Raw genomic sequence first — 12,046 nt, forward strand, 5'->3', positions numbered from 1 at the left:
AGTAAGCATAACATTCTAAAATTACCGTATGATAAAAGGTTTTTAGATATTCCTAGAATTTTAAAGCTTTTTAACATAAATGTTGTTTTCAGTAATATTAATGTCAAGAGTTTAGTAATCAAAAATTCTCCTAAAGATCTTCCAGGCTGCATATATGAAATTCCTTGCAAAAAGTGTGATAAAGTCTATTACGGACAGACCGGTAAATCTCTTTCACAACGTCTGAAACAGCACCAGTATTCTGTGAGAACTTGGCAAATATCGAATGCATTATTCGTACATATGAGAGATTTAGATCATCCTATTAACTGGAGTCAAGCAAGAGCCTTAATCCCATGTAATGACACAGTTAAAAGGAATATCATCGAATCTTGTTTCATCAAGTCAAATAATAGAAATGTTCTAAATTTAAGTCTTGGTTTATTTAAACTTGATGCTTTCGTAATGAAAAAGTTGTAGATAAATATAAACTACAAAATTAATATATTCAGTTTTTACATCTTTTGGACTGTGAAGATATTTTGTCATTTTGGTTAGGGTCAAATCTGTTTAGGTTTGTGACCGTGTGATATCCGATAATCCTGGATTATCTCTCTTAATTTTTACCCTTATGACAATTAACCATCTGGTATTCATGATCTTGTTGTGTACCTGAGACCTTTCTCTCCAATTGTATTTCATTAGCTCCTTGACAATGTCTTAGTAAAGACGAAAGCGCTTGGATTTCTGACTATCATTTTCCTGTGGTATTCGCTTATTTAATGAAGTCACGTGCATCTACTGTAATTTTTTAACCATATATATATATGTGTGTGTGTATGTGTGTGCAAATGGAAATATTTGGTGTTTTGTTGGTGCTTCGAACGTTTGTATCATTATACATAAATTAATCTGTATAGAAATATATATATAATATATATATAATATATAATATATATATAGTAATTATATATATATATATATTTAAAATATATATATATATATATATATATATATATATATATGTGTGTGTGTGTGTTGTGTGTGTGTGTGTGTGTGTACACGTACGTATATGTGTGCAAATGGAAATGTTTGGTATTTAGTTGGTGCTTCGAACGTTTGTATCATTATACATAAATAATATGTAAAGAAATATATATATATATATGTGTGTGTATGTGTGTAGATACACGTATGTATATGTGTGTACAAATAGAAATGTTTGGAATTTAGTTGGTGCTTCGAAATTTTGTATCATTATACTTAATAGGAATTGTGATACTGTGTTCTGTATCAGAGACTATTTACATTTAGTTTAAATCAATAAGAAATAAGTTCCCTGGCATGTGTTTACCGATGCATGTCCAAACATAAGACAAGGATCTAGTTAATCACCTCAATACATACACCCATGTTTAGATTACGACATTAATCCCAAATCATATACCAACATCAATTTTGACGTCTCTTAAACAGCGTCAAATCGTACTAATGCGGAATCAATTCGCTGATAAAATGGCCATCTATTTCATTCAACCATTGGTAATTAAGATAAGGCTAAAAGCAGCTATTGAATAAGGACCCCAAGCAGATTCCCCTTCGCTTTCAATGGTAGGGGGACTTCTGAGGCATTTGTGCAATTGGGATCCTGAACGAGAGACAGGTAGAAGAACAAATACGAAACCCTCGAGATATTGGCTGGAATCTGATGTCGATTTTAACGTTTCAAAGGGGTACTGACTTTCCAACAGTACTTGTGATCATCCCTGCCATACTTTTTGGGTGCGGAGAAAATCTTGATTAGTTTGTCATCAAATGAAGGGAGCGTAGTATTCAGTCAGTCGTCAAATGTCACGTGAGAACTAGTGGTCGTAATGATTTAATTTTTCTCTATTACGTTTGTTTTGGAAGAACGTTAATAACGTCTTCGTTTTGGGAATAAAGTCAGTTTGTTTAATCATACGGGATGTCAATCAGGTGTTTGAAATCTTTAGAGGAATTTCGCTCGTGATCCTGTTTTGAGATTAAAACCAAAGATTTCACGTTTCGTCCCTCTATGATTTCTTGATACTGTGTGAAGGAAGAAGACATGTGTCATGTTCTGTATAAGTTATAACGTCGTTAACTGCAATTTGACGAATGACTAAAGCAACTACGGAAATGACGTAGGTAAACAGGTGTTTCCATTTCTCTGTAGCCTGGAAAATATTTAATACAACGTTCTGTGAAAATGTACGTAATTTGCACATTTCCCTTGTATCGGCTTTATTACCAAATAGGGTAAGGTAATAATTGTGCTCTCAGCGAATACAGAAAAAAATATCACTGGCGAGAGAACAATCTTTGACGAATATGAATAAATGAAATGACTGCTTTCAATAACAAGAAGTAAACGTATCCAGGTATCTTAATATCACTTGATGCTATAAGCGGCACTTATTTTGCTAAAATTCTGTTCGTTATGATGTGATTCTTGGATATAATTGCCTCCCAAAGGTGACTCGATAAATTGTTAAAATCCCAAGAAAGATTGGTCCCAGGGGACATCTGCCTATCCGTCATCATTTTATTTATTTTTTTCTTTTTCTTTTAAGTATGTGTGACAGTTAATAGCACTGAGGCACTTTATATCAAGGCTATATTTTATAAATATGAAGGAAATTGATGTAGGCCATTCCTCATAGTCAAAATTTAGTTCCTGCTTTGTGTTCGAGAGGTTTCCATATCTAGACTTGAATCAATTATGATAGCGGTAATGCCTTTAAGTCGTGGTCTTCCGTAATTGTATATGATTATGCGGTACGACAAAATATATAACTTTTCTTCTCAGGTACCCTTTTGACTTTTGGCACAGTCTTTTCCAGAAAAATTTTTTTATTATTTTTATTTTGCGTTTTTATTTTAATTTTTTTTTATTCATACGCCTTCTCACTCGCTGTATGTGATGATTTTTTCCTTTAAAAATTCCTGGAACATAGATAAAAGGAGAGAGCTTCCACGAAGCACAATCTCTAAAGAAAACAGAACAAGCAAAAGCAAATAATAGAGAGAATATACTATCACAAAAGTTAAGATTTTCATAAAAAAAGATATTAAATTTACTAAATCGTATTTAATCACTTCTGTACCGCACGTCTAACACAACAATTCAACTATGAAAACATTGTATTTCCCTTTACCTCAACTTACTTCTGCCTAATGAACATCATAATATTCTTTGGATGCTTGAATTTTAAGTCGATGGTCCCTTTCTTTGGCTTGTCCATGAATAGGTTTTATCTTCTGAATAATAATAATAATAATAATAACAATAATAATAATAATAATAATAATAATAATAATAATAATAATAATAATAATAATAATAATAATAATAATAATAATAATAATAATAATAATAATAATAATAATAATATCAGGAGAGGTTAATATCAGGAGAGGGATCTTCCAGGGCGATTCACTGTCCCCACTACTCTTCGTAATAGCCATGATTCCCATGACAAAAGTACTGCAGAAGATGGATGCTGGGTACCAACTCAAGAAAAGAGGCAACAGAATTAACCATCTGATGTTCATGGACGACATCAAGCTGTATGGTAAGAGCATCAAGGAAATAGATACCTTAATCCAGACTGTAAGGATTGTATCTTGGGACATCAGGATGGAGTTTGGAATAGAAAAATGTGCCTTAGTCAACATACAAAAGGCAGGAATAGTCAAATGGATGAAGGCAGAACTCCGCAGCATAGACCAGAAAATTAGGAAACATATGACAATACACAAAGCACTACACCCAAGAGCAAATACGGACAGACTATACATAACACGAAAGGAAGGAGGGAGAGGACTACTAAGTATAGAGGACTGCGTCAACATCGAGAATAGACGAGAATAGAGCACTGGGGCAATATCTGAAAACCAGTCAAGACGAGTGGCTTAAGAGTGCATAGGAAGAAGGATTGATAAAAGTAGACGAAGACCCAGAAATATGCAGACAGGAGAATGACAAACAGAGCAGAGGACTGGCACAACAAACCAATGCACGGACAATACATGAGACAGACTAAAGAAATAGCCAGCGATGACACGTGGCAATGGCTACTGAGGGGAGAGCTCAAGAAGGAAACTGAAGGAATGATAACAGCGGCCCAAGATCAGGCCCTAAGAACCAGATATGTTCTAAGAACGATAGACGGAAATAACATCTCTCCCATGCAGTGATTAGTGGTTCGAGCCCCAAGAAGAAAGTATCACTCATTGATGTCGCAATACCATGGGACACCAGAGTTGGAGAGAAAGAAAGAGAAAAAATGGATAAGTACCAAGACCTGAAAATAGAAATAAGAAGGATATGGGATATGCCAGTGGAAATTGTACCCATAATCATAGGAACACGAGGCACGATCCCAAGATCCCTGAAAAGGAATCTAGAAAAACTAGAGGCTGAAGTAGCTCTAGGACTCATGCAGAAGAGTGTGATCCTTGAAACAGCGCACATAGTAAGAAAAGTGATCGACCCTAAAGGAGGCAGGATGCAACCCTGAGCCCCACACTATAAATACCACCCAGTCGAATTGGAGGACTGTGATAGAGCAAAAAAAAAAAAAAAAATAATAATGATAATAAGAAGAAGTAGAAGAAGAAGAGAAAGAAGAAGAAGAAGAAGAAGAAGAAAAAAATCAGGATAACTTGTAACTGTAAGCTTAATGTAAAATATTAGCCACATTTGACGTTTTCGTTTTCTAAGAGGTTACGTGATTTACCCTAACGGATTCTGAAGTATTTATTATTCAGATAATGACTATACGATCAGTAATCCATCCTCAGTGCTGTATAATTGAGGAAAATGACAGAAGTAAATCATCAGAGACACTACATACAATTACGTTCGACCACATAGGTCATCATACAAATCATAATTCCATAGTGTAATTCTGGTAACTATGGCTATATTTCACTTTAATACCTGCCTTCCCAGCGTGAAGCTTCGTCCTCAAGCTAATAAATCTATCAAAATAATAATTGCACAGGAAGTTAAAGTTATTAACTGCTGCAGTAATACTATATTTATTTAGGATAAGTTAAAAGTAATTCAGCGATTTTCTAGACTGCATAGAAATGGAATATTATTTATTGTCAGAGTTTATGTTGGTATAGTTTTTTTTTATAAATGCAATAAACTTATAATTGTCCTAAATGGTAGTAGAATAGATAACGGGTATCGTTTGATTTATAATAGGTTTACTGCGTGTGTGTGTTTTTTTTTTTACTTTTTTGAAAATATGCCAAGAAAAGGAATGACCAAGGAAGTAAAAAATTCGCCAAAGGTTCCTCGGCTCAATCGAATTTTCTGTACAGCGTCTAATGCTGCATGAAACTCTGAGCCACGGCCCATGAAACTCTCGTTATCAGGGCTAACTTTAACCTTAAATAAAATCATAACTAATGTGGCTAGAGGGCTGCAATTTGATATGCTGGATGATTGGAGGATGGATGATCTACATACCAATTTGCTGCCCTCTAGCCTCAGGAGGTTTTAAGAAGTGACCGCTGACAAAAATCCAGTATTTCTTTTCTTATGATTTAGACAGTGAATTGATAACCAAGATCAGTGGAATGAGACTTGTGTTAAGAGTTTAAAAACACACTCGAATTAAAATATACTAATTCTTGTTATTGAAAGGTTATCCAATTGCACCATTTACAGAGCATTCACACGTATACTAAGTGTCCTCCTGCACTACGCGGGTATATAATCTTTCCCGAGGTAAAAATAGACAAGACTTTACTTATTCCAGGCAGGATAATTTTAATAGGACCTCTAATGAGGCGATTCGCTTGGATTATGTTATGCAGGTCGCGCAAAGAAAGGATGGATGCTCGTACAATTTTCCCTCATTAGGTGTAATTAAGAAGCATTCTTACTACGAGGAATGCAGAATAATATATTTAGAAAACTTCAATTAAACACATTCACTCTATTTTCTGTTTTTCCTTTTCATCATATTAAGAAATGTAATATTCTATAAAGCACAAAAAAACAAAATATATTTCGATGGATATATTAATTTTTACTTCTTTTTTTTGTAATAAGAACGCTACCGCGATTTTTGTGCTTTGTAGAATATTGTATTTCTTAATGTGATCAAAAGGAAAAGCAAAAAATACAGGGAATAATTTTAATTAAAGTTTTTCTTTTCATAGCAGTCACAAAAGATATGATTTTTATTCTATAAAATCGAAACATTAACATTTTCGATCCCTTAAATATAAGAAACAGTTCAATCACAGACATTCCCTGTTGACTGTATCGCATTCATTAATACCAAGTTTAAAATACTCGTGATTTTTTATTTTAAAAGAAATGTCTATTTTTCTCTCTAGTCATTGTGAAATAATTAGTACCTTGCACAACACACACACACACACACACACACACACACACACACACACGCACACACACACACACACACATATATCTATTATATAATATATATATATACTATATATATATATATATAGTATATAGATATATAGTATATATTTATCTTGTCTCTCTTCTATATATATTATATATAATATATATATATATAATATCACGATATATATCTACTATATATAATCTATACCTATTAGATATAATATGTTACCTCTCTTACGTATATGTATATAATATATATTATATATATTATCTAATCTTATATATATATATATATAATATTAATATATAATATATATTACATATATATATATATACATATATAATATATAGTGTATATATATATATATATATAAATATAATATATATTATATATATATATATAATATATATATGTGTGTGTGTGTGTGTGGTGTGTGTGTGTGTGTGTATGCATGTCGCGTTCTTAATACTAAATTAAAAAAACTCATAATTTCTTTTTATTTTTAAAGAGGTATATATACTTTCTCTTTAGTCCTTGTAAAATATTAATTAGTTGTTTGCACAAATGATATATATATATATATATATATATATATATATATATATATATATATATATATATATATATATATATATATAATTGCGTTTTTGTCAGTTTATATATCTGTGAAAAGAGAAGGTGGTAGAAGATATCCGAGTCTTTTATAACTGCCCCGCCTCCCACCGCCCCCCCCAAAAAAACTCGTTTTATCTTGGTTCCCGAATGAATTCCATTACCAGGCACCAAATCGTCTCCCTGATAACCTATACTCAAACCTTGCAGGGTTTGAAGGTTTATGCTCTAATCAGCAAGAAGAAGAAGTCTGTGTTTCAGAAAGCTCATCAGCGTAAAGTAGTTTTTTTTTTGTACCTCAGTTACGGAGAATTTCCCCTTTAATAAAATGTCGACTTTTTGTGCATTTGGTTCATGTATGCGCGCTCTCTCACTCTCGTTTTATATTTTGAAAATAATAAGATAAGTCGAAATGTACTTCGAAGGGGGCGAATATGTATGCAGAAAATTGACAAAAAAATAAAAAGTCGACTTTTTGTGCATTTATTTCACGTTTGCGTTATATCTCACTCTCTGTTTATTTAAAAAAAATAATAAGATAAGTCGAAATGTACTTGTAAGGGACGAATATGTATGCAGAAAAATGTCAAAAAATAAACACATACTTTCTATTTTGTTTAACAAGCATTATTGCCTGAGGTTAGGCTGTGAGAACATAGTACCGTTTTATCAAGCAATTTAAAATGCATAATAATTTCATCACGAATTGCAAGATTTAGTATGGTGGTTAGTGTCGTGGTATGGGTGCTCAGATGCCACTGGTTCCCGTCTCTCCCAGGTTGATGAAAAATCATTGCCTCTGTATCAGATCAGTTATTGCTGTTGTGGGGCTGGGGGGAGGGGGGGGGGGGGGTGTTGGCGGGTGGGTGGTCTGCGGTGGGAGGTTGAAACCAACAGTCCTCGGAAGCTTGAATTTCACGTCAATGGCCCTTTTGGTGTGCTTGGTCCATGTGAATAGGTTTCATCTGCTGAATAATAATAATAATAATAATAATAATAATAATAATAATAATAATAATAATAAATAATAATAATAATAATTTTAGGTAGGGAAAACAATTTATCACGAGAGTATATATAATGTTCTAAGGGGTCCAGAATGATAAAAGATGTTAAGAGTTCGTGTATAATTAAAAAACACACTTTACAGTGTGTTTTTAAGTTATACACGAACTCTTAATTTTTATGATTGTGGACCTCTTAGAACAATAATAATAATATTAATGATAGGAAAAATAACAATGAAAGAATATACCTTCTAAAAATGTGCCACTCCATATTCCATGACAACTGGAATACTTAATATTCCTCAGTCATAAGGATACCACCAAATATTTTCGACGTAATTCCGCGCAGCCAGAAAAGATCTATGAAGCTATAAAAACTCATGTGCAAACAGAACATTTCGGCCCGATAGTTTGAGCCTTTTCATAACATTTTACGGCCAAATCATGGATTTGGCAGGTCATAAATTAGCGCTGATTCAGTGGGATTACCATTTTACTCTCTGGCATAACAGTGTGTATTTACTCTCTCCTTCACAGCTTTTGCAAAATTGAAATTAGAAAAAAGACTTTCTACTTTTTTTAAAGCTAATTATTTCTGATACATATATTTTAAAGTGCTCTTTTAAAGTGCGGTTTGAATTCCAAGTATTTTGTGTCTGCAACGTTCATATTTAAATTTTTTGGAATATCTGGAATAAGATTGGAATGGTGTAGGCTGACATCCGTTAAGAATACGGCTCTACCCTTCCTATTTCAGATAAACGGGAATAGGAAAAGGGGATTAAGAATTCAAAATTCTAAATGTTATAGACGTAGTAATCAGAATTCATAGAACAGAACTTCGAACGAGTGAAAATGGAAATTTGATATGTATGTGAAATAATTAGATTAATAAAAGATGAAAGGCTTTTATTTTTGTTTTCTGCGAAACCTATAAATGGGAGAGCAAAAAAGCATTTGCATTAATGTTTGGGCTAAAAAAGGGAATAAGTGCGGTAATAAAAGGATAATTATATACATGTGTGGGATGTGTTTGTATAAGAGAGAGAGAGAGAGAGAGAGAGAGAGAGAGAGAGAGAGAGAGAGAGAAGAGAGAGAAATAAGGTTGCATTGCACACATTAAGATACAAATCATAAGAAGCAGGGTCAGGTATGAGAAGAGAGAGAGAGAGAGAGAGAGAGAGAGAGAGAGAGAGAGAGAGAGAGAGAGAGAGAGAAAACAAACATACAAACAGGAAGAAATAAGGTTGCGTTACCACTTGAAGATATAAAGCGTAAGAAGCAGGACCAGATAAGAGAGAGAGAGAGAGAGGAGAGAGAGAGAGAGAGAGAGAGAGAGAGAGATCCCATGCCTATTGCATTCATTCATCGACTTCGAAGTTTGTTGCCTTTTCGTCCAAAAATGTTGGCGCTGCCTCATTCCATTATGAATAACGCAGCTGCATCAGTAATGTGTGAGCACTGAATGAATTATGGTGGATGGCGAGTCGAAATTAGGAAGGACAATCAAGTAACTGTATATTTTGCTTAGGAATAATTTCCCAATTATCTTCCTCAATGTAGACACTCTTTAATTCCCGTTTGTATAAGACCAGTGCATGATTGATGAACGTGTACAGAACAAGTATTTGGACAGTGGGACAAAAATTTTATAACGCCAAAGATAATCACTTAAATTTTCCGCTCAGGAATAGAATAATGAATGATTGGTGGACGGTAAACGAGAGACCGAATGACGGAATAATGACGAAATTGAATAAATCCTGCAATAAATAAGGCCAAAGATAATCACTTAAATTTTCCTCTCAGGAACAGAATAATGAATGATTGGTGGAAGGTAAACGAGAGACCGAATGAGGGAATAAGGGCGAAATTGAATAAATCCTGCAATAAGTAAGGACAAAGATAATTACTTACATTTTCCGCTCAGGAATAGAATAATGAATGATTGGTGGAAGGTAAACGAGAGACCGAATGAGGGAATAAGGAGGAAATTGAATAAATTCTGAAATAAATAAAAAGAGGGAAAGGAAGACAAGTGACACTGACGTATAAAAAGAATGCCCACTGAGTGACCTCATTAATTTTGTATTCTTCTCCTTGTTCGACCTGTATCCGAAATGTATATACGCCGTTTTATTCTAGTGTTATTAAGGACAATGCATTAGTGGAGAGCGGGTACCGAATAAGTAATGAGGGAAGATTAACTAACATTTGGGACTTTTTTTTTTTACCCTCTATTAAAGCTGTATGCGTTTCATCCCAGAATAAATAATAGAAATGCAAGAATTAATAATGATTTCATTCACGATGATGAGGAATGGGTCAGGACAATCACAGAAATAATACAGGAATGAAATCTTATGCATTTTCCCAATATTGTTATTATTATTATTTTTTTTTTTTTTTTGATTTTTTTTTTTTTTTTTTTTCTCTATCACAGTCCTCCAATTCGACTGGGTGGTATTTATAGTGGTGGGGTTCCGGGTTGCATCCTGCTCCATTAGGAGTCCATCACTTTTCTTTACTATGTGTGCCGTTTCTAGGATCACACTCTTCTGCATGAGTCCTGGAGCTACTTCAGCCTCTAGTTTTTCTAGATTCCTTTTCAGGGATCTTGGGATTGTGCCTAGTGCTCCTATGATTATGGGTACGATTTCCACTGGCATATCCCATATCCTTCTTATTTAACGATTTTCAGACTCTTGATACTTATCCATTTTTTTTCCCTTTTTTCCCTTTCTTTCTCTCAACTCTGGTGTCCCATGGTATTGCGACATCAATGAGTGATACTTTCTTCTTGACTTTGTCAATCAACGTCACGTCTGGTCTGTTTGCACGTATCACCCTATCCGTTCTGATACCATAGTCCCAGAGGATCTTTGCCTGATCGTTTTCTATCACTCCTTCAGGTTGGTGCTCGTACCACTTATTACTGCAAGGTAGCTGATGTTTCTTGCACACGGCTCCAGTGGAGGGCTTTTGCCACTGAATCATTGCCTCTTTTTGTACTGGTTCTGTGCAAGTGCCGGCATTCACTTGCTATGTGGTTTATGGTTTCATTTTTCGTATTGCACTTCCTACATATGGTGGGAGAGATGTTATTTCCGTCTATCGTACTTTGAACATATCTGGTTCTTAGGGCCTGATCTTGTGCCGCTGTTATCATTCCTTCAGTTTCCTACTTTTAGCTCTCCCTCTGTAGGCCATTGCCAATTGTCATCGCTGGCTAGTTCTTTAGTCTGTCTCATGTATTGTCCGTGCATTGGTTTGTTGTGCCAGTCCTCTGTTCTGTCTGTCATTCTTCTCCGTCTCTATATTTCTGGGTCTTCGTCTACTTTTATTAGTTCCTTCTTCCCATGCACTCTTTAGGCCACTAGTCTTCACTGGTGTTTTCAGATATTGCCCCAAGTGCTCTGTTTTCGATGTTGACGCAGTCCTCTATACTTAGTAGTCCTCTCCCTCCTTCCTTTCGTGTTATGTATAGCTGTCCGTATTTGCTCTTGGGTGTAGTGCTTTGTGTATTGTCATTTGTTTCCTGTTTTCTGATCTATGCTGCGGAGCTCTGCCTTCGTCCATTCGACTATTCCTGCGTGTATCTGATTACTGGCACTGCCCATGTGTTTATGGCTTTTATCATATTTCCGGCGTTGAGTTTTGACTTGAGTATCGCCTTGAGTCTCTGCATATATTCTTTCCTGATCGTGTCCTCAATCCCTTGGGGTTTTATATCTCTTCCTTCCATTATTCCCGGTATTTGTATCCTGTCTCATCTATGTGTTTGATGTTGCTCCCATCTGGTAGCTTTATCCCTTCAGTTCTCGTTACTTTGCCTTTTTGTATGTTGACTAACGGCGCATTTTTTTCTATTCCAAACTTCCATCCTGATGTCCCCAGATACAATTCTTACAGTCTGGATTAGGGTATCTATTTCCTTGATGCTCTTACCATACAGCTTGATGTCGTCCATGAACATCAGATGGTTGATGTTGCCTCTTTTCTTGAGTTGGTACCCGGCATCCATCT

The sequence above is a fragment of the Macrobrachium nipponense genome, chromosome 41 (genome assembly GCF_015104395.2).
Source record: "Macrobrachium nipponense isolate FS-2020 chromosome 41, ASM1510439v2, whole genome shotgun sequence".
In the NCBI taxonomy this organism is placed as follows: domain Eukaryota; kingdom Metazoa; phylum Arthropoda; class Malacostraca; order Decapoda; family Palaemonidae; genus Macrobrachium; species Macrobrachium nipponense.